Source organism: Dama dama, chromosome 10 (genome assembly GCF_033118175.1).
Source record: "Dama dama isolate Ldn47 chromosome 10, ASM3311817v1, whole genome shotgun sequence".
NCBI lineage: Eukaryota > Metazoa > Chordata > Mammalia > Artiodactyla > Cervidae > Dama > Dama dama.
The window spans coordinates 38149732-38175787 of NC_083690.1; the positions used below are offsets into that span (position 1 = coordinate 38149732).

The 26056-nt window shown below is 51.2% G+C and overlaps 2 long non-coding RNA genes across 4 annotated transcripts; one reads left to right on the plus strand and one right to left on the minus strand.

Annotated features, from left to right (window-relative positions):
- The first annotated feature begins 198 nt into the window (after positions 1-198).
- LOC133063870 (uncharacterized) lies at positions 199-14292 on the plus strand. Of its 3 annotated transcripts, XR_009694525.1 has the most exons (5): positions 199-369; positions 4750-5029; positions 5858-6097; positions 10709-10841; positions 11749-14292. It is a non-coding gene; the product is annotated as an uncharacterized LOC133063870 (long non-coding RNA). The 3 variants fall into 3 exon arrangements; XR_009694524.1 differs by having other exon boundaries at positions 10709-14292; XR_009694523.1 differs by lacking the exons at positions 10709-10841; positions 11749-14292 and having other exon boundaries at positions 5858-8061.
- A 6997-nt stretch (positions 14293-21289) lies between these two features.
- Positions 21290-25214, minus strand: LOC133063878 (uncharacterized). Its single transcript, XR_009694535.1, has 4 exons — positions 24862-25214; positions 24152-24245; positions 22554-22820; positions 21290-21677 (listed from the first exon to the last, which is right to left on the minus strand). It is a non-coding gene; the product is annotated as an uncharacterized LOC133063878 (long non-coding RNA).
- Positions 25215-26056: the final 842 nt, after the last annotated feature.

Genomic DNA, 26056 nt, shown 5'->3' on the forward strand with positions numbered 1-26056 from the left:
GGTGCTTCTGGTTGACAGCCACCAGCCTGCCTCCCGGACACAGACAGACAGACAGGCAGGCGGCACCTGCAAGCCGGACCATTCAGAGAGGCAGAGAGCAAAGGTAGGAACCCCCACCCCAACCCCGCCCCTGCAAGGGGGGCGAGGCTAGTGAGGCACAAAGAGGAGCCGAGGTCCGGGTCGGGGCAGGGCAGACTCTGCCCGCGTATTGGTGCAGACCGGACTCCCCCCACGGGCCCAGCTGGAGTCAGGTGGCCGGGTCGGCTGGTGCTTCTGGTTGACAGCCACCAGCCTGCCTCCCGGACACAGACAGACAGACAGGCAGGCGGCACCTGCAAGCCGGACCATTCAGAGAGGCAGAGAGCAAAGGTAGGAACCCCCACCCCAACCCCGCCCCTGCAAGGGGGGCGAGGCTAGTGAGGCACAAAGAGGAGCCGAGGTCCGGGTCGGGGCAGGGCAGACTCTGCCCGCGTATTGGTGCAGACCGGACTCCCCCCACGGGCCCAGCTGGAGTCAGGTGGCCGGGTCGGCAGAGGAAGTCAGGCCGAGAGCAGGGAACCCCCTCTGATTTAGGAACTCTTAGAGGCCTAATACCCCTCTCTGGTCTCCAACTGTGCTTTTATTCTTTGAACAAAAGAATTACAAGTTGCCTGGAGACAGAAACCATTTGCCCTTTGAAATGCAATACCCTAACCTTGCTTAGCTGAAGCAGCATTGTTCTCTGCTTGGGGCTCTAGCTGGTTTTAGGGTGGGATGGATGACGGAGGGCGAGCCTGCCCTGGGCCACGTCCAGCCCTCTGCTCCAGCCTAGAGCATCCTGGTCTCTTCTTAGAGCCTTCATTGGAACCGAGAAGGCAGAAGAGAACTGTCATCTTGTCCCTGGGCTTAATCCATTAGCCCTTGCTCAGGTCATCTCTTTAGACCGTGAATAAAGGATTCGACTTCTTCCTGAAGAGCTGAGGACAACAGGAAAGAGAGAAGGATGTCCAGCAGATCCTTCAGAGTAGAGGGGCAGTGGCCTGGGAGCTCCCGTGCTTGAGGACAGTCTCAGGAGTTTATAAATGTTCTGTCTTCCCGTTGAGATAATCTCACTCCCGGCCCAGCTCTGCTGTGATAATGCTGACAGGGGGCCTCTTCTGATTCCCTTGATCTGTCCACCGATTGGTAGATGTTTAGAGGATGTGATGGGTCGGCTGGTGTCCCCACAAAGTTCATGTCCACTGAGCACCTCAGAAGGCAACCTCATTTGGAAGTAAGTAGGGTCTTTGCAGATGTCATTACTAAGGTTGGGCTTCCCTGGTGGCTCAGCTGGTGAAGAATCCGCCTGCAATGTGGGAGACCTGGGTTCGATCCCTGGGTTGGGAAGATCCCCTAGAGAAGGGAATGGCTACCCAACTCCAGTATTCTGGCCTGGAGAATTCCATGGACTCCATGGGGTCACAAAGAGTCAGACACTACCGAGCGACTTTCACTTCACTTATTAAGGTTGGAATTGAGATCAGCTGAATCACAGGAGGCGCCGGTCCGGTGAGCATGTCCTTACAAGAGGGACTGTCCACCCTAGAAACAGGGGGCCTTGCTTCCAGGCCAGGAACACCTCAACGTGGGATCATGCAGGCCCTCATCCACCTGTTCTCTTCCCAGGCCCCATGAGGACCAGGATATCCCTAAGCCCATCCTCCTGCTCTTGGTAGACTGTGCCTCGAGCACACCCCAAGTGCCAGCCAACAGCGTACCCCAGCCTAGCAGTCAGCCAACTGGCACATCCCAGGAGACCTAAGGATAGGGCAAGGTTGTCAGTCGCCAGCATCCTTTCCAAAGTCTTCACCAACTGAATACCTCTTAAAGCAAGGCTGAAAATTACTCTGCAGCCCTTCACTTCACGAAGCATTTAGACTTCCTTGTTTTAGTGAATTTATATGAAAATCTGGTCCTCCAAATCTGTGCACCCGCCTAAAAATAGTACTTCCGATCCCAGTGTGTTTTTCCCGGTGTCGCCCCTTTGACACTAGCGATATTCTAAGCTTCACGAATCCCTTTAGTAACATGACATTCAACAGCTAGGTGGGATGTGTGGAACCCACCACCACGCCTGACACAAACAAAATCAGCTCGTGAGAGGTTTTTCTTGTTGAGAGAGATGCAGTAAGGTGTGGTGTTCTCTTGTCTCTGTAGTTAACCCAGCACAGTTCTGACTCTAACCACCTGGAGTTAGCAGAGATTTCCCAGGTTCAAGGGCACAGTCCCCAACAAGACTGCCCCCACTTTAGACACCAGCCACGCTTTGGTGGTCTCCAGCCCACCCACAATTGAGACCAACTGGCCACAAACCTGGAAGGCTTTCCCAACCCCCATCAGTCTCAACAATTTGCTGGTGTGTCCCACAGGGCTTAGGTAAGGGCTGTCCTGGTTTTTGTCGTTGTTTATTTGCTAAATTGTGTCCGACTCTTTTGCGACCCCATGAACTGCAGCCCTCTAGGCTCCTCTGTCCATGGGATTTCCCAGGCAAGAGTACTGGAGTGGGCTGCCATTTCCTTCTCCAGGGGATCTTCCTGACCCAGGAATCAAACCCGGGTCACCTGCGTTGGCAGGCAGATTCTTTTACCACCAGGGAAGCCCATCCTTCTGGTTACAGTTTTATTACAAAGGGTGCGGGTCAGGATCAGCCAAATGAAGAGGCTCCAGGGTGAGGTTCTGGGAGGGTCTTCTGTGCCCTCTTGCCATAAAACCTGAATGTGTCACCCTCCTGCACACCCAAGGATTCAATGAGGAAGCTCCCCCAAGCGTCAGGGGCCAGAGCTTTTATTGGGGTTTCATTGTAAGTATGACGAGTTGAGTCACTGGCCACGTGATTGAACTCACTCTCCAACCCTCCCCCCCCCCCCCCCCCACCAATCCCCAAAGTGTGGGCTGTGCCTGGCTCCATTCTTGCTACTGTAACAAAATACAGAGTATATATATGTAAACTGTAAGTCTACATTTTGTTATAGACTGGGTGACTGTAACAACAGTCTATAACACCATACACTGGGTGGCTTGGAAACAACAAACATTTACTTCTCACAGTTCTGGAGACCGGAAAGTGTGGGATCATGTCACCAGGCGATTCAGTGTCTGCTGAAAGCTCACTTCCTGGTTCACCGATGGCCATCTTTTCACGGTGTCCTCATGTGGCCAGGGGGCCTAGTACGCTCCATGGGGCCTCTTTTATAATGGCGCAGGCCCATTCACGAGATCTCCACCCTCCCGACCTGATCACCTCCCAAAAGGCCCATCTCCTAATACCATCAGGTTGGGGGTTAGAATTTCAACATGTGAATTTGAGGGAAACACAAACATTCAGATCGAAACATGTTGACATCACCTGGCTCAAGGACCCAGCCTGCTAGTCATCGGGTTGGTCTCTGTGGCATCGCCACCCCCATCGTAAACTTAGGCGTGACCCTAGGAGTCCCTGAGAAATAACAGGCACTCCTATCATTCAGGAAGTTCCCAAGATTTCCAAGCTCCCTCCCAGGAACCAGTCACATACTTTATTACACAGAGTTCAGATCTTGAGTGATTGTTTTAGTAGGAGGTGCAATTGAACACAATACCTGAGTTCTCAAATTCTGATGGCCACTCTCTAAATGTATCCAAAATAAGGACTTCCTGGCGGCCCAGTGGTTAAGACTCTGCCTTCCACTGCAGGGGCTACAGGTTCTATGGCTGGTTGGGGAGTTAAAATCCCACATGCCTCTCAGCCAGAATAGCAAAATATAAAACAAAAGCAATATTGTAACAAATTCGACAAAGACTTTAAAAAATGGTCCACAGCAAAAAAAAAAAAACCTTTTTAAAACCTAAAAAAAAATGTATCTAAATTAATCCCATCACCCCATGTGGCAGCACCTCCAAGAAACAAACTATCAAAAGATACCCTGACCTTTGCTTGTGACTCTCAAATAATGTCACACATGCATTCATCTTCATTTACCTTTTCCTATCTTTTGGCTTCAACCCCTCCTCCCCAAGAGCTGTTCTGGCTCCTCTGAAAGTGTTCAAAGTGTTAGTCACTCAGTTGTATCCATCTCTTTGCAACCCCATGGACTGTAGCCCACCGGGTTCCTCTGTCCATGGGGTTCTCCAGGCAAGAATACTGGAGCAGGTTGCCATTTCCTCCTCCAGGGGATCTTCCCTACCCAGGAATCAAACCTGGGTCTCCTGTATCGAAGGCAGATTTTTTTTTTACCATCTGAGGCACCAGGGAAGCTCCTCCTTCCTCGCCTAACTCCAAGAATTCCGCCCTAACCTAGGCCCCAGTAGCACTGTGTTTCCTCCCCTCCCCCAGGAAATAAACTGAGCTACCAAAGACCATGCCTGTAATTTCATGAATGAAAGGAAGAAAACGGTGGTGGTTATTTAATGTGTCCGCTTGACTGGCTGAGAGATCCCTAGATTAAACACCCTTCCTGGGTGTTCCTGGGTGAGATTAGCACTTGGATTCAGTCAAGCCGATGGTCCTCCCCAGGGCAGGCGGGCCTCATCCAGCCCACTGAGGCCTGAACAGAACAAAAGACGAGGGAGGAGGGAGCCACCCTTTTTCAGTATGAATTTCCAAGTTCGAACCGAAAGGGTGGCTGCTGAGCTCTTGATTCCTAAGAACCAGACATCCCCTCCTCCCGCACTGCCTCCCCGGGCCCTCTAGATTTCAGGAGCAATTCGTCTGAATTCCTGTTTCTAACCAACTCTGTTTCCTGAATGTCTCAGCAACCCAATCGCCCACTACTTGGAATGGAGAGGAGAGCACATGTGTCCGCCAGGCCTGAGCATGAACTGTAGTCTCCGGATGGAAGGTGATGCTTCTAGACGTTCCCAGGTCACTCTCAGCTGACCTCACCTGCGGACAGGTGCAGTGAAGGGCACCCCACCCTGCCCAGGGCCCTCCTCTCTGACGCCCCCAGTCATTGATTTACCAGCCATGTTTGCCTTGGGAGGAGGTCAACGCACAGAGCCCCTGTCTGGGAAGCCGTGGCACGGAGGACGGACGGTAAGGTCCAGTCCAGCCTCCGGGACACCCTGGGTGACCTTGGATGTGCTTCTGGACTTGCAGGCCCATTTCTCTGCCCACACACTGGGGACAGGAGGGACTCCTTTGCTCAGGCGCCACGCAAGCTGCGTGAGAACCCCAGACATCAACCGCGCAGCAGAGGGGATGCCGCTGGGCGCCCTTCCCCCCCCCCCCCCGGCCTTTTTAAATTAATTTATTTATTAGCTTATTTTTTGCTGCGCTGGGTCCTTGCTGCTGCTCTCGGACTTTCTCTAGTTGCGGCGAGCGGGGGCTCCCCTTGGTTGCTGGGCGCAGGCTTCTCACTGCAGTGGCTTCTCCAGTTGTAGAGCAGAGGGTCGAGGGCTCCCGCGCTGCAGTCCTTGCGGCTCAGCTGCCCCAAGGCATGTAGGATCTTTCCGGACCACGGATTGATCCTGTGTCCCCTGCATTGGCAGGTGGATTCCTAACCACTGGACCACCAGGGAAGCCCTCTACCTCTTGCTTTTTCTTCAAGAAGTCTTTCTTGAGGCCAACTCCATGCCCCCCACCCCCCTCCACCAGAGTGTCAGCTTGCAGAGCCACGGACAGCCCTCCAAGCCCAGGGTCCCAGTGGGGTGAGCCCAGCCCCCTGTCACTGGTGACTGTGTTCCCATCCCCAGCTCAGGGCAAGGCAGCAGAGATAAACCCTACTCCTGTCTTTGGGGGCCAGAGGGAGCGTGGTGAAAGGGTCCCCAGTCCCTCTGGTTTTCTGGATCTTACAAGCCATCCTTGTTGCTTAACTGCCAAACGAGGGAGGTGAAACAAACAATGCTTCTTCTCTTATCCCAGCTTCCCAGAGCCCCGTGCTGGGCATTCTGAGTGGAAAGCAGACCCTGTGGCCTGCCCTGCCGGGATCAATTTGACAGGACCCCATGGAGTGTGAGAAACCAATACGGCCCATTCAACTTGAAAGCTCGTCTTGTTCAACTGTGTCCATTTTTTCCCCAAGAAATTTCACACCTTGACACAAATGAGAAGATCTTAAGAAAGAATAATTTAATGTTAGGTAGCATTTCCAACCGCGATCAGGTATGTGGAAATGTTCCCTCTTTTCTGTGGCCAGTGGCCTCCTGAGATACATGAAAGGAAGGCTACTGCCCCAAAAGGGTGTCCCTCCCATGACAGTAAAGCCCCAAACTGGCTCATCTCACAACAACCTTGTACATCTGATGGTGAAGGCAGGTCAACAAGAATGATACCTGAGCTGCAATTTAGCTGGTATTACCTGGGTGACTCAGAAGGTAAAGAATCCGCCTGCATTGCAGGAGACCCAGGTTCAATGCCTGGGTTGAGAAGATACTCTGCAGAAGGGAATGGCAACCCACTCCACTGTTCTTGGAGAATTCCATGGACAGAGGAGCCTGGCAGGCTCCCTTCCATGGGGTCTCAAAGAGTCGGACACGACTGAGCAACTATCACACACTTGGCATACAGTGGATGCCTAATAAATGTTGGATGGGTGGATGGATAAGTGAATGAGTTATTCAACAGTCCCATCACAAGCCAACATTCATTAAAACCTTGCCATAACTATCTAGACACGGAAGAGTTGTTTATGGAAAAGCAAGAACCAAATTTGCAAACCCTCCTGTTGGCTTCACAATAATTCATGCTCATCTGCGTCTAATAAAATATGGAAGCAATTTTACAGGAACATTTTGCGGTTTAGCAATTCATTTAACTATTTCCTCCGGGGGCAAGTCATGTATTCTCACCCAGATGTGTGGGGAATTCCGTGAATAAATCTGCAAATATCAAGATGAGGTGCTCCCCACCCCCACCTCAGGCAGCCCGAGACTGGTTAATGGGGGCACAAAAGTGGAGACCGACCAAAGTCATTCTGGCCTCTGCTCCCAGTCATGGCCCCTAAGCTCCCCATGTCTGACCCCCTGCTGTGGGGACCTGAGCCGGCTAAAGGGACTGAGTGCCTGAGTCACTTTCTTCATGGAACTTTCCTCCATCAAGTCCATGCCCGGCACTTGGCAGGGCCTCGGAGAGATGAGATACTCTCCACCCCACGAGCCCCACCTCGAGAATAGCAAGAGGGACACTCAGGAACCACAGCTGCTGCCAGGGACCCCACCCTCCAGCCGCACCCCAGCTCCTTGCAGATTCAAGAGCCGATGAATACAAATGAGCAGCACCTGCCCGGAGCCACCTGGCGTTCCATCCTCCTCCTGATTTTCTGGGTCACCGATTTTTAATTAAACTTCTAATTTTGAGATAGTTGTAGATTCTTACACAGTTAAGAAATGTTACAGAAAGATCCCTAAGTCCCCTATACTCAATACTTCCTCCCCTGCCCCCGTCCCCCATGGTAATAGCTAGCAAAACGGCCGTATGATATTGAGTCACCTTTTTTTTTTTTTAAATGTTATCTTTCTTTTTTCCCCCCAAACTGCCATTTCGATATTTTTACTTTGATATTTGTATTTATTTATTTATCTTTGACTGTGCTGGGTTGCTGTGTGAGGGCTTTTCTCTAGTTAAGCGAGTGGGGGCTACTCTCTAGCTGTGGGCTTGGACCTCTCTTGCTGCAGAGCCCAGGCCCTGGGGCATCAGGGCTTCAGTCATTACGGCTAGCGAGTTCCAGAGCACATACTCAGTAGTCCTGGTGCTTGGGCTGAGCTGTCCTGAGGCGTGTCTGTTTCCTAATGTGTGGTAAGAAGTATGAAAGTGAAAGTCACTCAGTCATGTCCAACTCTTTGTGACCCCATACAGTCCATGGAAGTCTCCAGGCCAGAATACTGGTGTGGGTAGCCTTTCCCTTCTCCAGGGGAGCTTCCCAACCCAGGGACTGAACCCAGGTCTCCCGCCTTGCAGGTGGATTCTTTACCAGTTGAGCCCCCAGGGAAGCCCGATAAGAAGTATATTTTCAAAAGAGACACAGATGTACAGAACAGACTTTTGGACTCTGTGGGAGAAGGCGAGGGTGGGATGTTTCGAGAGAACAGCATTGAAACATGTATATTATCAAGGGTGAAACAGATCACCAGCCCAGGTTGGATGCATGAGACAAATGCTCGGGGCTGGTGCATTGGGAAGACCCAGAGGGATTGGGTGGAGAGGGAGGTGGGAGGGGAGATTGGGATGGGGAATACATGTAAATCCATGGCTGATTCATGTCAATGTATGGCAAAAACCACTACAATAGTGTAAAGTAATTAGCCTCCAACTAATAAAAATAAATGGAAAAAAAAAAAGAAGTATATTTTCACCAAATGGAGACTCTTGGCCCCCCGTTCCCACTTCCAAACCTGCTGGACTTCACCGCCCAATGTCTTCCCTTTTGATAAAGGGCACAGTGTACACAGACCCAAACTCAAGGTTTCTCGCCCTCCTCCTTAAATTTTTCCACTTTTTCTTTTTTGGCCAAGGAAGTCCTGAACCCACCCACTTTTCACTCTCCACCCCGGTGACTCTAGCATCAGCCACTGTCAATACTCTTCAGCAGAACCAGCTACAGAATTTTCAGGGCCCAGGGAAAAATGAACGTACAGAGCCCTGTGTTCAAAAGCGATTAAGAATTCCAATAGGGCGGCAGCACAGCATCACACCCAGCTCAGGGCGCTGGGCCCACCCCCACAGAGCACCCCCTGCCCTTCAGCCAGAGACCACGAGGAGCACAGCGGTGGATGGACCAGGTTGGCCTTCCTGATCCGAGGCAGCAAGGCTGAACACACCAGGGGAACCCCCGGGGCATCTCAGTCAGGACCCATCACCTCACAGGACTTGGGCTTCTGGTATGTGATCTGGGGGAGGGTCCGGGGAAGCAAGGCTTCACCCTGGATTGGATGCTGTCAGGAGTCAGGGTGATACTATGATTGGGCATCTCGATAATTCTTATCTAGAATGTGAGAAGGATGGGCAGAAGCTAGAATTGTGATTGGTTAAAACAGAGAGAGGGTCACATTAGCTGGGATGGGGGATGTTTGGTTGATTTTGCAGTTTGGATGGTGTCCATGTTTTGTCTATTTCGGATGTGATTTCGGAAGGGTCTTGCTGCCACCTTGACCCATCTTAGTCACAGAGGGGCCTCGTCTGAGGTTGGTGATCCATGAAATTGTTTATGTCCAACAGGAAAATGCCTTTTCTCCTGCTCGCCCGTCACCCCTGGCCATGCTGCCTGCAAAAGCCACCCCCTCCCCCGCCACCCCCATAACTTTCCTCCCCATCTTTGTGCTCTTTTCCACACAGCAGCCAGCATGACCCTGTTAAACAAGAGGTCAGGTCATATAGCTCCCCTCTGCATAGATGTCCAGTGGCCTCTGAATGAATTGAATTGTGTCCAAGGGTTTCCCAGGTGGCTCGGTGGTAAAGAATCCACCTGATAAAGGCAGGAGACACAGAAGATGCAGGTTCGAACCCTGGGTTGGGAAAATCCCCTGGAGGAGGAAATGGTAACCCATTCCAGTATTCTTGCCAGGGTGATTCCATGGACAGAGGAGCCTGGTGGGTTGCAGCGCATAGGGTTGCAAAGAGTCAGACATGACTGAGCACACACACACCTAACCCTGGGTATCTGTGAATGTTAACTTAGTTGGAAATAGGGTCTTGCAGATGTAATTAGGTTAAAGATCTCAAGACGCTACCACATTGGATTTAGATTGTAACTCCAATGATTAGTGCCCTTACACAAAGAAGACACAGAGATGCACAGAAGACCAGGTGAAGATGGAGACTGAGATGGGAAGGAGGCACCCTCAGCCAAGGGACACTGGGGCCCAGCAGAAGCTGGAATAGGCAGGGAAGGACCCCCCACTGGATTCTGCAGAGAGACCATGGCCAATATCCTGATTTTGGACTTCCGGCCTCCAGAACTATGAGAGAACACATTCCTGTCTTAAATCACCAAGTCTGTGGTACTTTGTTGCTACAGCCCAGAGAAATTAGTTGTTGTTGTTTAGACACTAAATCATGTCCGACTCTTTTGCGACCCCATAGACTGTAGCCCACCAGGCTCCTCGGATCATAGGATTTCCCAGGCAAGAATACTGGAGTGGGTTACCATTTCCTTCTCCAGGGGATCTTCCCAACCCAGGGATCGAACCCAAGTCACCTGCATTGTCAGGAGGGTTCTTTACTGCCGAGACACCGGGGAAGACAAGGAAGTGAGTGCAATCTCCTATTGCAGTTAGAAAAAACCCTAATCCCTTCCCAGGACCAACAGCCCCCATGGGACCTGCTTCTCTCAACCTCTTTCACACATAACTTCCCCCAGTCCCTGCTGGGCTCCAGCCACATCTTCCTGACTTTTCCCCATCACACCGGCCCTTGGCATATGCTGTGCCCACTGCCTGGAATCCAACGCTCTGATCTTTGCACGGCTGGTCGCTTTCGTCATTTTGGTCTCCATGCAGACACCCCTCCCCTTAACTTCCTTTGTTAAAATAACGCTCCCCGACCTGCTACTCACCCTCTGTCCTGTTGCCGATTTAATCTCCTCTTGCTGCTGCAGTTCTGTCACTTACCAGTTCACGTGTCTGTTGTTTATCTCCATCCTCACGTGAAGGCTCCATGGGGTCAGGGACACCCCTGGTCTCCCAGCTTCTTTACTGAACAAACATACACACCATGTTTACTGTATGCCAGGCACTCAGCCAAATGCTTTACAAATATTACCTCCTTTAACCTTTACAGATGAGGAAACCGAGGCACGGAGAATTTAAGTCACTTGCCCAGGGTCACACGGCTTGTCAGTGGTGGAGGCCCCCAGAGTCGGTGAGTCTAAACCCTCTGGTCAACCCAGAAGACTTCAGACAACATCTGCCAGGTGAGTGGATGTCCCTTGAAGGAGCGCCAGCGACATCCCAAGTGGGAGGGGGGATCCATGCCAGGACCTCACCCACCCCTCCCACTGGGGGTCAGGGGTGAGTGTGAGAAGCACAGTGCTGAGGAGGGTTCTGGAACAGCTCTGAGCCCCCTGCGCCCCGGATGTGGGCTGCTCCCAGGGTGTCAGACTCCCTCTGTCCCCACGCCCCCTCACCCCCATCTCTGCCCACCTGGGTGCCCTGAGCTCTCTGAGCTCTCTGAGCCCTGAGCATCTCTGCCCACAGGTGCCCTCTGCCCACCTCTCTGCCCACCTGGGCTCTGAGCTCCTGGGCGAGGGGGGTCTGGTGTTCACCAGCGGGTCCTGAGCTAGGCCCCTCCAAACCCTCCGACTCCCGCTCCAGCTGACCCAGCCCAGTGCTCCCTGGAGCTGCCCCAGCCCCCAGGCCCCTGCAGGTCATCCGGACCGGGGGCGCAGCCCACCTTCTTTCAGCCACAGCGCCTGGGGCTGCCAGTCTGGGGGCGGGGGTGTCGGCTTCTCTGTGCTCAAGCACTTTCTGGAGTGTTTTATGTGATATTAGCACTTCAGTGCATCGGTCAACACTCCTAGGAAGCAGAAAGGAAGTGGGCGGATGGAGAAACACATTTCGTAAAAAGGGAAGGGAGTGGTTGAGGGAAGCATCCTCAGAAAGGAGGACGTGAGACCCGCCGGGAAGAAGGTGGAGGTGGGCACGGCTAGACGTGGGCAAGACAGGAAGCTCCGCCTGCACCCCAAGCAAGCAGGGGTCCCGGGGAGAAGAGAAACTGCCCCCTAGGCCCCGGCCAGCGCCTGCAGGCCCTCAGCGACCCTTCCGGCTAGAGACCTCGCAGTCAGCCCGCTTTATGATTCAGTGGTGAGTTTTTATTTTCAGGTTAAAAAAAAAGAAGAAGAACTGTCTGGTTCTTTCAACAACTCATTTTTCTCAGCGTTTCTCTCGGGCCCTCGAAGGCTGTAAACAGAGTTTGTGGCTGCCCTGGGTTTCCTTCAAGGTCTTAGGAGCTTCTGTTTCCTGCTGGTGCGAGGTGGAATGGAAAGCAAGCTCTCAGCCAAGCTGTCTCCATCTCCAGGGGCATCAGATGAGGCAATTCCACTGTAACCAGAGGCACTTTTAGATAAAGGACTCTACCCGCCTGGTCTAAGAAAACCCGCTATAGAAATACCCACCTGCCTCTAATAGACTGAAAGAAGTATTCTCCACATCTCCTGATCAGCATCCTCCATAGTCAGGATCCAGGCAAGAGAGATCTGATTCCGGAAACTTCCCTGGATTAAAGCCACAGGTCTCCTCCACCTCTCTTAAAATTATATCCATTGAATATGTTGCACTTCATGATTTATACAACAGGGGTTTTTTTTGTTCGTTTTTTAAAGTTTTTTTTTTTTTTTTCTGATGTGGACCATTTAAAAAGTCTTTATTGAACTTGTTACAATCTTGTTGACAGCCTAGACAGAATATTAAAAAGCAGACATCACTTGGCCGACAAATGTCTGTCTAGTCAAAGCTATGGTTTTTGCAGTAGTCGTGTTCAGATGTGAGAGCTGGACCATAAAAAAGGCTGAGCGCCGAAGGATTGATGCTAATTGTAGTGCTGGAGAACTCTTGAGAGTCCCTTGGACTGCAGGGAGATCAAACCAGTCAATCTGAAGGGAAATCAACCCTGAATACTCATTGGAAGGACTGATGGTGAAGCTGAAGCTTCAGTACTTTGACCACCTGATGTAAAGAGCCGACTCACTGGAAAAGACCCTGATGCTGGGAAAGATTGAGGATAGGAGAAGAGGGCGACAGAGGATGAGATGGTTAGATACTCAATGGACATGAGTTTGAGCGAACTCTGGAAGTTAGGGAAGGACAGAGGAGCCTGGGATGCTGTAGTCCATGGTGTTACCAAGAGTCAGACATGACTTAGCGACTGAACGACAACAATCTTGTTTCTGTTTTATGTTCTGGTTTTATGATGCCTCTGGCCGTGAGGCATCTTAGCTCCCTGACCAGGGATTGAACCTGCCCCACCTGCATTGGAAGGCAAAGTCCTAACCTTTGGACCTCCAAGGGAGTCCCTAAAAAGCAGTTTTGCAAACGTATTTTCATCTGGCTTTTGCATGTCTTCTGGGGTGAAAGCTCACTCAGGAAAGCCTCCTGACTTGACCCAGGCCCCATCTGTGAGCCAGGGAGGAGGGTCAGAGTATGGGGCCAGTTTGGAGCCCTTTCGCTAGTGGGAAGGTCACTGTCATCTAAGGGCTCACACGTCCCCAGGCCTTGCCTCTCTCTGACTTATGATGCCGGTGAACCTAGGGAGCGATAAGACTTGGTGATGGGACCCAGCCAACACTCGTCCTTGGCCCCTTCCTCCTCCTCCCACTCGGATGTAACAGGCAGCGCGCAGGGCCGGCCACCCTCTCCTCTCTCATGAGGCAGCCAGGCGCTCAGTCCAGGCCAGCTGGGTCTTAGGCTCGGGGGATCGACATGGTCTGTCTTGCTCCCTGCCTGTCTCTGGCTGCATCTTCTGGGGCTGGTGGATTGAACAGTTGGTCTTTTGTCCCAAATCCCTGCAAAGCAGCCCACCACTTGGGTCATTAGGCCCAGAGGGGACGGCCAGGTCCTGCCGTGGCACCTGTGAGGCGTGGACCCTGGAGTCGGGGAGAGTTTGACCCCAGCCTCAGAAGCAGTTTCTTCCCTGGGGTCTGTGTAGGCAGCTTCTGGCCTCATATGGGAAGGAGGACCCCAAAATGTGGATGCCCCACCTTGGCCTGGCCTGATGTTCCACCATGAGTCAACATAAGGCTGGCTACTTATGGCCAGCCCCTTAGAAAGGATTAAATAATAATAATAATACCATTGGTGGCTACAAATTATTACTAAATGAGCTGCTATGTAAATGAACCCTGGGAAATATCTTCAATTTCAACTTAAGAAAAACCAAACATTTCTGCTTTCTGATTCTATTAGAATCCCAGTAAAGCATGCTGTGTGCCTTCCAATGCAAAGCTGTGCTAGACCCTAGGTTGAGAGGAACAGTTCCTAGAAGGTTCTAGAAGGACCCACTTGGTCCACACCCAGAAGTTCTCCTGTGCAGCCACTCGAGGTACCCAGGCTTGGCACCCGGAGGTCCATCATCATCTGTGTCTGCTCCTTTTAAAGGAGCCTCTTGTCTTCCTTAGCAGGTAGGAAGGAGGTTTCCGTGATGGTTAATTATATGTATCAACTTCACTGGATCACAGGGGATATATATATATATAGATTCTGTTTCTCTGGAGAACCTTAATTAATACAGTTTCCTTTTTGTGCCTAAAAACATCTCTTTTTTTAAGAGGTTATTTTTCTCTCCTTCCCCCTCAGCTCGTCATCCCTATTCTGTAAATACTACAGGAAGAGAAGCAATTAATTCACCTGCAAGAAACAGGAGATCAGACTTCTGCCTTCTTTAAAAAAAAAAAAGTTATTGAAGTATAGTTGATTTACAAGGTTGTATTAATTTCTGCTGTACAACAAAATGACTCCATTATACATATATATAAATATATATATATATATATCTTTTTCATATTATTTTCCACTGTGGTTTTTCACAGCATATTGATACTGCGCTCTACAGTAGGACCTTGTTTTTTTTTTTACCCATTCTATATATAATAGTTTGCATCTGCTCACCCCAAAATCCCACTCCATCCCTCCCCTGCCCCTTGGCAACTTGCCTCCTTTTTTAACCACAAGTTTCTGTAGAGGGAAACTTTTGAGCTTTGTTTGTACAAAAGTGACGGCGATTTTCCAAATTTCTGATTCACTCTGTGAAAAGGTGGGATGTGTGTCCCACCCATGGCCGTGAACGTGGAAGTTCTCACTGGCAAACTGGCGCCTGCGTGAACGACATTCTCACGAGCACGTCCGGTCTGGGGGACCTTCTGCATAAAAGGAGAGCAAACCTCCTGCTTCCTCACAAGGGCCGAGGGGACAGGTCTGCCTTCGGTGAGGGCCCCTCCACCATGGCACGCGCCCGGCTCCTCGGCTGACCCTCACTCTGCCTCGGGGGCCCCGTCCCCTCCCGCCACCTCTGGCAGGTCGTGGGCAGTGGGGTGGCCCCACCAGGCCCCCGAGAGCACCCTGACCATGTGCGTCTCTTTCCAACTCCTCGCTCACCCCAGTAGCTCTGGAATCAGTCACCCTGCAGACAGGAGGGATCAGGGCACCCCCAGACCCCCCGGTCCCAGCTCACCGTCGTCGGGACTCCCGGCTTTAAGAGACCAGTCCCTCAGGCCCCCTCGTGTCCCAGGCAGGAGGGCAGGTACCTTCCCCCAAGGTGTCCCCAACGCGCACGGAATACACAGCCTGTGCAGCTCCCCGAGGCTGGGCCGGCCAGACGCCAGGAGCTTGTGGGGCAGCCAGGGTCCTAAGTGTCACTGGGAACAGGACATGCCAGCAGGTGCTGCATCCTGGAGCCTTCTTGTTCTTCAGTGGTTGGGACCTCAGTTGTGGTCCCAGCAAGGAGTGGCTTCGGCTTTTACCAACAGACACGTGTTTCTGAGGGGCTCTGTGGCCCAGGAGAGTATGGATCTGTGGGCTGCTCCCGGGCCCGGACTGCATAGGGGGGACTGGAGCCGGAGGCACAGGTGAGGTCACCTTGCTGAGCTAGATGCAGGGGTTCAGCCGAGAGGGCCGAGGGTACCCCCCTCTCCAGCCCACTGCCCACATCGGCACATCACCACTCAGGACTCCCCCCTTGTCTCCCTGCGTCTGTCAGCCCCACGTCCCACTCCCACATATAACCACTCTGATGGGTACCGCGTGGACACCTGAATTCACACGTGTTCTGAAACACCTGTGTTGTTTTGGGTGCAGGTATCTTAACAGACACAAATACAAGCCCTGGGGGCCCCATGGTGTTTCTGTTTCCAGGCAGCTCCTGGCTTTAAAAACGCTGCTGTGGGTCCATCTAACCTGTTACCCCCACCCCCGGCTGGTGGGCAATATTCTGTGGGGTTTCTGCTCGCCTGGCCTGGCCTCTCCCCAAGCAAGGACACCCAGGGGCCTCCCCAGGTGCAGTGATGGTGGAGAGCATCTGCAGGCGTGCCCTCTGCACACCTGTGAGGACCGTCCCAGGGCAGCGAGCATCACCAGAGGGCCAGGAGCTCTGGCTGCGTTATCTCAGGTATGTCCTCCGCGGACACAGAGGCCTCCCTTCCCTCACCTGCCGGGGGAGGGGCAGGGAATATCTGGACCAGGCAGGGGCGGGGTGGGTGGATGAGGATATGCATGGCTGGGAGAGCTTTGAGATGCTGTTCTGCAGTCGGAGTTCATTAACTCCAGGAAGACAACCCGAGAGGGACACGCGTGGACCAAAGACCACGGCCACCGAAAGACTGTGCGCTGAGCCGAGACCCTCCCACGCCCGACCTTAGCCACGGGGCAAGTCGAAAAGTTCAGTGCCATTCGGGTCCTCAGCTCTAGGGCCAGTTCTCCACCCTCTAGTGAAAACTCCCTGCTAACTAGAAAACAGGGATCCAACAGGAGTGAGGAGTTTGAGCAGCGAGAAGGGGTGGGCCCTGGAGCTCGGGGGCAGCTGGCTTCCCGGAGAAGGCGCGACCAGCGGGCAGACGGTGGGAGGACGGTGACAGAGCCCGCCCGCGGGCTCCCAGTTTCCTGATGAAGGTGGAGATGTGGGTGTCGCTCCGCCGCAGGTGCGAGCGCGGGCGGCCAGCAGAGAGGAGGAGGGGTGAAGTCACGGCAGAGGGTGGGGGAGCGAGGGTGTCAGCCACGCTGGGGTCTGCTCCGCGCTGGGGCCGAGGGCGGGAGAGAGCGGAGGGAGGAGCGACGAGTAAGGGAGGGAGTCGTTCCCTGAGACCGTGCGAGCTCTGGATGAGCTGGGGGGCGGCGCCAGAGCCGGGGCGGGGAGGCGGCGCGTGGGTCTCTCTTCCTGATGAAGTCAGGGTCCCGGGTGTGAGCACGGGAAGGCGGGCTGGGTGGGAGTGTTGGGAAGGTCACTGGAGGTGAGGCAAGCAAGGCAGCGAGAGACCAGGGGGTCAGATGGCCCGTCCACGTGGGTCATGGACACTATGACAGGAGGAGGAGGAGGAAACGGTGATCCAGCAGCCTGCGTCCTCAGTGAACCAGCCGACCAGCAGGTGGACGGCAGGTCACACGGCTGTTTTGAATAAGAAGGAAGAGAAGGGCCTTGGAGGCAAAGAGGATCCTGAGCCCTGCGGGATTCTGCACTGCCAGGGTGTGGGGGGAGGAGAAATAGCACCCAGGGGAGGGCCCAGGGGAGGCGGCGAGCCGGGGAAGAGTCGGGAGAACGTCCCCGGAGGAGGGGACTCTCGAGGGGGCTTTGCTGGCCACGGATCCCACGGGGCCATCGGTCAAGTTGGAGGGCGAGAGGAGGGGGAGGTGTGTTGAGTCAGCGAGCGCGCAGATCTGGAAGGAGGGTCCAGGCCCGCAGGCTCAGTCCTCTGGGACTGGTGCGTTAACAGGGGAGGCAAGGCATGGTGGGAGCAGCCCTGTAATCCCCTCGGGGGGACACAGAGAAGCGCTCCCATAGTGCGACTGCTTCGGAAACTGCTGGGGTGACAGCTCCCCCTGGTGGTGGAGGCGAGCAGCCGCTCTGCAGCGGGGCCCCGGCCCTGTGCCCAGAGAACAGGGGGCACCCGGGGGCCCCCATGCCTGCAGCGGACGGGCGGGGCGGTTCTGATAGCGGGGACGCCCAGGGGCTCCACCTAGGCCTTTCGCGTCTCTCATTACCTGCTGGAAGATTCCAGCCCAGCAAATTCATTGTCAGGCATGAAAAAACCAAGAACCTCCCCATGTGTCACCACTTCCCCAGAATGTCCACGTGAATTGCTTAAAAACTGCCGCCTTGTAGGTGAAACTGATTCACTTTGCTGAACGCCTGGAACTAACACAACGCTGTAAATCAGCTATACTCAAAAAATTTTTAAACTGCTACCTTGGACAAAGAAACGTACCTCGCTCCAATGGGAGAAGTTTTAGCTCAGGAAGGATACTGATTTAATCAATTTGAGCGTAAAATACCAACATCGGGATTTTCCCTCCCACATTTTATGATAAAAATTGTCAAACTTAATGAGTAATTGAAAGAACTTTGCAGTGAATACCCATATAGCCACAATCTGGATTCTCCAACTAACATTTTATTATACTCATTTTGTCCACATACCTGTTCAACTAGCCATTTCTCTGTCCAGTCAGCAGGCCATCTTATGTTTTGATGTATTTCAGAATGAATTGGGATGTCACTGCATTTCACCCCTTAACACTTCAGCATGTAAATTATTAACTGGAGTCCAATATTGTTTCAGCCCTTTTGTTTTTCTTTTGGGGTAAAACATGCATACAATAAATCGTACAAATCTTCAGCATACCATTTAATATATTTTTGACAAATATATACACCTTTGATCCATATTCCCCTTGAGACAGAATGTCACCATCAACCCAGAAAGTTCCCTCCTGCCCCTCCCCAGCCAATCGCCCCTCCCATCAGGGAAGCCCTCCATCTCCCCCAGACAACCACTATTCTGACTGTTCCCGTTACAGATTCTTTTTTGCCTGTTCCAAACCTTAACATAAACAGAATGATAAAGTACAATCACTCCCTTGGTATTGGAGGACCCTGGAGGATTCTAAAATCCAAGGGTGTTCAAGTCCCTTATATGAGATGGTATAGTATTTGCATAAAACCTAAGCCCACCTTCCCGCAAACTTTAAATCATCTTTAAAATAAATACGGTATTGTTGTTTAGTCGCTAAGTCGTGTCTGACTCTTTTGCAACCCTGTGGACTGTAGCCTGCCAGGCTCCTCTGTCCATGAGGTTCTCCAGGCAAGAATACTGGAGTGGGTTGCCGTTTCCTCCTCCAGGGGATCTTCCTGACCCCGGGATCAAATCCACGGCTCCTGTGTTGCAGGTAGATTCTTTACCACTGAGCCTCAAGGGAAGTGAAAGTGAAGTCGCTCAGTCGTGTCCGACTCCTTGCAACCCCATGGACTGTAGCCTACCAGGCTCCTCCATCTGTGGGGTTCTCCAGGCAAGAGTACTGGAGTGGGTTGCCATTTAATACCTAATACAGTGTAAATGTTATGTAAATAGTTGTAAATATTATGTAAATATTTGTAAATACTATGTAAATCCGAGGTCGATTGGATACGGATGTGGAACCCATGGATACGGAGGGCTGCCTGTGTAGCAGCCTCCGGTGTAGCGGCAACACATTTGAGAAGCTGCTCAGATGTTTCCAATGTACCTCTGTGCTGGGAACCTCTGCTCAGAACCAGGCATTTCCTCATGTTATGGATGAGCAAACGGAGTCTGTGAGCATATTGACCTTGGGGCACAGCTAGCTGGGGCTTCCCAGGTAGCACTCATGGTAAAGATCCCACCTGCCAATGCAGGAGATAGATGCAGGTTCGATCCCGGGGTCAGGAAGATCCGCTGAAGAAGGAAATGGCAACCCACTCCAGTACTCTTGCCTGGAGAATCCCATGGACAGAGGAGCCTGGCGGGCTACAGTCCGTGGGGTCGCACAGAGTCGGACATGATTGGAACGACTGAGCACGCACACAGGCACCGCTAGTCGGTTACAGATTGGAGTAGAACTGGGGTCTCCTTGCTGGTGGCCTTCTGTTGCCTGAACGACGGTGCGTCTAGAGCGGTGGTCCTCAAACGTCAGCACCACTGGGAACCCCCTGCAGGGCTGGGTGGTGTCCAATTGTACCTCTCTCACAAGTGCCCCAGATGCTACTGATGCTGACAGTCCAGGGGCCACAGCTGAGATGCATGGTTCTAAAAATCAGGTTTAAAACTATTGGAAACCAATGATGTCCTTCCTACAGCTGGCCCCCGAGGGTGAGCATCGCAACTGGCAAGACCCAGAGGGGGATTAGATACTGGTGGTGGCTGTATTGGAGCGGGGTGTACGCATCCCAGCTGGCTTTCCTTTTATAAGATCATTTTTTAATTTACTTATTTTTGGCTACACAAAGCTTTGCCTGGTTGCAGTGAGCAGGGCTACTCTTCGTTGTGGGGCCTGGGCTTCCCATAGCAGTGGCTCCTCTTCTTGCAGAGCACAGGTTCTAGGCACACGGGCTCAGTAGTTGTGGCACGTGGGCCTCATTGCCCCATGGCATGTGGAATCTTCCCGGACCAGGGATCGAACCCCTGTCTCCTGCATTAACAGACATTCTTTTTTTTTTTTTTTTTCATTTATTTTTATTAGTTGGAGGCTAATTACTTCACAACATTGCAGTGGGTTTTGTCATACATTGACATGAATCAGCCATGGAGTTACATGTATTCCCCATCCCGATCCCCCCTCCCACCTCCCTCTCCACCCGATTCCTCTGGGTCTTCCCAGTGCACCAGGCCCGAGCACTTGTCTCATGCATCCCACCTGGGCTGGTGATCTTTAACAGACATTCTTATCCACAGTACCACCAGGGAAGTCCTCAGCTGACTTTCTTTAAGATCTTTCTCAAAGATTATACCCAGGAACCACTCTACAGGACAAAACCCCTCATGTACTATATGCGTGGCATGGGGTGAAAGAGGTGCTTTTAGGGAAACACACCACGCCATGTTTTCATTTAATACTTACGAATTGATTTCAATGTGCATTAAGAAAATAGCAAACCCGTGAATTCATACCTACTATATGTTACTTAGACTATTACCTCTCTAAATAAGTTTTAAAAAGGGATTGATTTGAAGGATCAATATTGATAGGCTAATAAGACAGGTGTTATAGGTATGTGGCCAAGTGAAGGTTAACTGAGCTTTGTGAAACCTGCTTCAGTAAATTCCAGAGAAAGTGTAAGCTGTGAAGTCTCACGAAACAGCATGTCCTTTCTGGAAAACTCATTCTTTTTCCTGCCATCTTTAAATCCCCATCCTTAAAGGGCTCCCCAGGTGGTTTGGTGGTAAAGAATACACCCGCCAACGCAGGAGACGCAGGTTCGATCCCTGGGTCAGGAGGTTCCCCTGGAGAAGGAAATGGCAACCCACTCCAGTATTCTAGCCTGGGAAATTCCATGGACAGAGGAGCCTGGCAGGCTACAGTCCTTGAGCTTGCAAAAGAGTTGGATGAGGCTGACCACATTGAAAACATTAGAACAACTCTAGTTATTTTGCATTTGTATTCTGTAATTTATTTTACATATTCTTCTCAGTATCTTGCAATAGCTTGCTTTCTTTAAGATATGTGAATTTACATATTTTCTGTAATTGAAAATGTGATTTTTATAACATTTCAGGACTAGGATTCTTTTTCCTTGAGGAACACAATTTCAATTTTATAGTGAAAGTCGGCTGGAATACAAGACTGTGTATAGGAAATGACTTTAGAGACAAATTTTCAATATCTTTTTCATTTATAAATGAGTTACATTGTTATTAAAAAGCAGCGCTATTCAATTGCATTCCTTTATCTTACACTCCACCTCATTCCATATAGATTTGAGGCAACTCTAGCAAGAACACACAATAAAGTTAAAATTTTAAAAACTAAGCCTGGGAATTAAAAGTAAGAAGCCAAGGGGCGGGAAAGTAAAAAACAAACACACAGACTTCACAGGCCCAAGTGGATAACATAGTAAAGTAGAGTTTCACATTTGGCTTTGAGCTCCCTGGCAGCTGAAGAGAAAAGAGACGATCTTTTCATCATTTTCGTTTTGGGCAAAGAAGACACATCAGTTCCTCAAGAAAAGCAGAGCTTCTTCCAGGACTTCGCAAAAGGTGAAATTTATCAGAATGGAGGAGCATTGCATGACATAATAGATCATGTCCTTGGCATTCCTAAAACAAAGAAAACAGAATAACCTCCCTGACATCGTCAGAGTGAATGTGTTAGTCACTCAGTCATGTCTGACTCTGTGCAACCCTATGGACTGTAGCCCACCAGGCTCTTCTGTCCTTGGGATTCTCCAGGCAAGAATACTGGAGTGGGTCATTCCCTTCTCCACGGGATCTTCCCAAGCCAGGGATCAAACCTGGATCAAACACTGCAGGGAGATTCTTTACTGACTGAGCCACCACGGAAGTCCAACACCATCAAAGGTAACAGTAAACGCATCATGTCTTTTTCCCTAATTCTCATCTAAAGTTCTTAGAATTGGCCCTGGCTATAGAGCTTCACGTCAGAGTTTCTCTTTATAACCAGCCTAGATGGTGCTAGTGGTAAAGAACCTGCCTGTCAATACAGGAGACATGAGATCGGGTTTGATCCCTGCGTCAGGAAGATCCCCTGGAGGAGGGCACAGCAACCCACTCCAGTATTCTTGCCTGGAGAATCCCATGGACGGTGGAGCCTGGAGGGCTACAGTCCATGGGGTTGCAAAGAGTCGGACATGACTGAAGCGACTTAGCACACTCAGCATGAAGTGTTTTGAGATATTAAATGATTGACACCATCTTCCCATCAGTGACTCCCAAATTCATATGTTCCTAACTCCAGACTCACTGATCCAGTGCCTCCCACACATGTCCAATAGACCCATTTTATTTATTTTTCCTAAGAATGTCATTTCTATTGTTATCATAGAGGTAGCACGTTAATCAATATAAAACAAAGGGAAGTTAGGCCAATTACTTTTGAATAATTGTTTTAAGTTTTTCATGAATGTTAAAATGTGCTAGTTTATTTAAATTTCCAATTTAAAAAGTGTTTGTTACTTGTACTTGTTATTTTTGGTTGTACTTGGTCTTCGTTGCCGCGATGACCTTTCTCTAGTTTCTGCGAGCGGGGGCTACTCTCTGGTTGCAGTAGTTGGGCTTCTCACTTCGGTGGCTTCTCCTGTTGCAGAGCACACGCTGTAGGCACACACACAGGCTGAGCTGCCCCGCGGCACGTGGGGTCTTCCTGGACCTGGGATCGAACCCGTGTTCCCTGTGTTGGCGGGCAGATTCTTATCCACCGGACCACAAGGGAAGTCCTGACACCTGCATTTTAAAAGGATAACGTTTACCTTTAAAAAATGGATGAATACATGAATAGGAAAAATAATTGAGAGATATTTAATATTTCATAGGGCGGCCCTGGTGGTTAAAGAACCTGCCTGCCAATGCAGGAGACATAAGAGACGCAGGTTCGATCCCTGGGTTGGGAAGATCCCCTGGAGGGGAGCATGGCCACCCACTCCAGTATTCTTGCCCGGAGAGCCCCACAGACAGAGGAGCCTGGCGGGCTATAGTCCATAGGGTTGCAAAGTGTCAGACATGACTGAAGCGACTTAGCACGCGTGCATATGACCAGCGAAGAAAAAATGAATTTGAGATAGGGGTTCAGTAATATTTCCTTGCTGGTGTATCTCCTCTCCCTCCCGCTCCTGCTCTCCACTGCCCCTGCATCCTTTGTTTCTCTCCTTCCTGCTTTCTGACTTTTCTAACAGACATCTGGAACTCAGCACGGACCCAAAAGTCCTTCGTGGCCATAAGGCTCCCCCTGAGAAGGCCTTGTTACTTCTCGGACCTCACCCCACACTTTTCTCCAATCATATCACCTTTTGCTGTTTCTCAAACCACCAAACAGCTCCAACCTTTATCCTGGCTGTTCCCCCTGGCTGTCCCAAGAACAGCCTGGGACACATTTTTTTTTCCCAGACACCTGCAAGATTCGCTTCCTTTTCAAAGATCTCTTTCTCAATGAAGCCTCCTAACTTAATTGCCCTATTTAAAGTTCCACTTAAAAGGTGGGCACAGGGGACTTCCCTGGTAGCCTAGTGGTTAAGAATCTGCGTTCTTACATCAGGGGCTCAGATTCAGTCCCTTGTTGGGGAACTAAGATCCCATATGCTGTGCAGTGCAGGCCCCCCTCAATTAATTAATTTAAAAGATAAAGTTCACTTACCTTCCCCTTTCAGTACAATTTATCATGCTCAGCTGTTTCTTTTCCCTGTGGTTCTAATCTCCTCCTGGCAGTCTTTATAATTTCATCATGTAATTTACATATTTATTATTGTATCAATCAGAATAGACTGGGTTATGTTACAATAACAAAGACCCTCAAAATTTCAGTGACTTAAAGAAACAAATCTCATCTGTCCGGCTACCAGTCTCAGGGACCTAGGCTGACTCCACAGCCTCCGTCTGAAATGTTTCCAGTTTCCACATCAGAGGGGAGGGAAGGCTCTTGCGGGGGCGGGGGGGTGGGGGGTGGGGGGAGTCTAACGTCAGCCACTAAATGCTCTGGTTCAGAAGTAACATCACAATTCATTGGCCAGAACCGGCTGCGTGGTTTCACCTAACCACAAGACCAGGGAGCAGAATCTTACCGTGTGCCCAGAAGAGGGAGAACTAGGACTGTTTAGTGCAGGGGTCCCCAGCCTCCAGGACCCAGCCTCCAGGACCTGATGAGCTGAGATGGAGCTGATATAATAGTGCCAGAAATAAAGTGCACAGTAAGAGTAAGGCATTTGAATCACCCCCAAACCTTCCCCTCTGTCCGTTGAAAAACTGCCTTCCACAAAACCAGTCCCTGCTGCCAAAAAGGTTGGGGGGATTTTATTTACAGCACTAATAACCACTACGGCTTTGCCTCTTTTTATCATTTGTTCCACCCTATCCCACCTCCTGCCCCAGAACATGAGCTTCTCAAAGACAAGTATCTCTAGCACCTGGAACAGTGGTTTTCACGTATTAGGTGCTTAATGAAGATTTCTTGAAGGAATGGGTGGATTACATGGCTAGATTCATATCTGAAATACAGAGTGTATAACTATAAATCCCACATCACACGCATATACTGCAAGCATGCAGGAAAGGGGTTCTTAATCTACGCCTGACACTATTCTGGAAGCCCATGAAATTCTTTTCAAATTTCTTCCAAGGAAGGGTCCTGTGGCTTTCCCCAGGTTGGCAAAGGTGGCTTTAACACAGACCGAGAACAGGTGGTCTAGAAAGAAGGGGTTTGGGGTATGCCAGGCACAGAGCCAGACCCCAGGGCCAATGTTAGTGTGTTAAAGGTAGCAGGTGGTCACCTCACCTCTCTGAGCCTCAGTCTCCTCTGTGCTTTGGGTCCGCAGTGGGGATCTGCTGAACAGGTGGTCTCCACACTGGCCAGCAATTCACAACAGCCGGGCCCTGGGAGGAGGGGCGGAGGGGGCTCCACGCTCACCCGCGCGGTCAGTGCGCCATCTGGCGGACAGAGTGGGCAGTGAGGGCCGCTGGCACACACCCGGCCCTCCTGGGTCCCAGGAGGCAGCTGGCGCTCAGGAAGCTTTGATGATGAGATGCTTGTGCTCAGTCATGTCCGACTCTTTGCCACCCCATGGACTGCAGCCCACCTGTCTCCTCTGTCCATGGGATTTTCCAGGCAAGGATACATAAGAAGGTTCAACTATGCAAATCATAGAGAAAGACAGGCCTTTTGACTTTCCCTTCAGGGCAGGCTGAAACTCCAGGACTGGGCAGCCTGGGGCGATCATCTCCTCTATCTCTCTGATTCATGGGCAGCAATGGGAGGTCATGCAGGAAGAACAGGACTGGATGAGTGAGGCAAAGGGGGCAGCTGACTTAGCATCGACTGACTGAGCACCAAGCAACTCGGTGATCGAGATATCTTAATGCAGCATTTTAGAAAATCAAAATTATTGCCAAAAAAAAAAAAAATCTATGATGAACAAATTAGCAAATCATCAAATAAAGCCAGATCCGTTCTCCTGATCTTTCCATCCGCCTCGGGCTCCAGGAGGGCTCACAGGGCATATTACGAGTTCTGTGCCTCGCCAGTCTGGCCCTGAGGAGAGCCCTGGAGCTGACCCAGGGGCACCAGCCACATCAGCCAGGGGCCGGGTGGGACCAGCGCCTGGGGTCCAGAAGCATTTGTCACCAAGAATTCCGTGTCCCTGACGTTCTCTGCTGTGATGGAGGCGGGCACTGAGCTGGGAACCCACCCTACCCTCAAGGGGCCACCATCTTTGAGCTGAGACCCATATGGACAGGAACGAGCGATTATGGGATTCTCTGGTTGGACTTCAAAGAAAAATAGTGATGCCGGGGGAGAATAGAGCTCAGCTTCAGAGCAGCGAATCAGGTGCAACAGGCCTGGCTGCTTCTGGATCTTTCCCCACACAGCCAAGGATGCAACCTCCTGCCTCTTGATTCCTGAGCAAAGTGACTGGACATCTCCCACCCTGAAATGCTGGGGTCCCTCCACAGACACGTCATCACACCAAGTT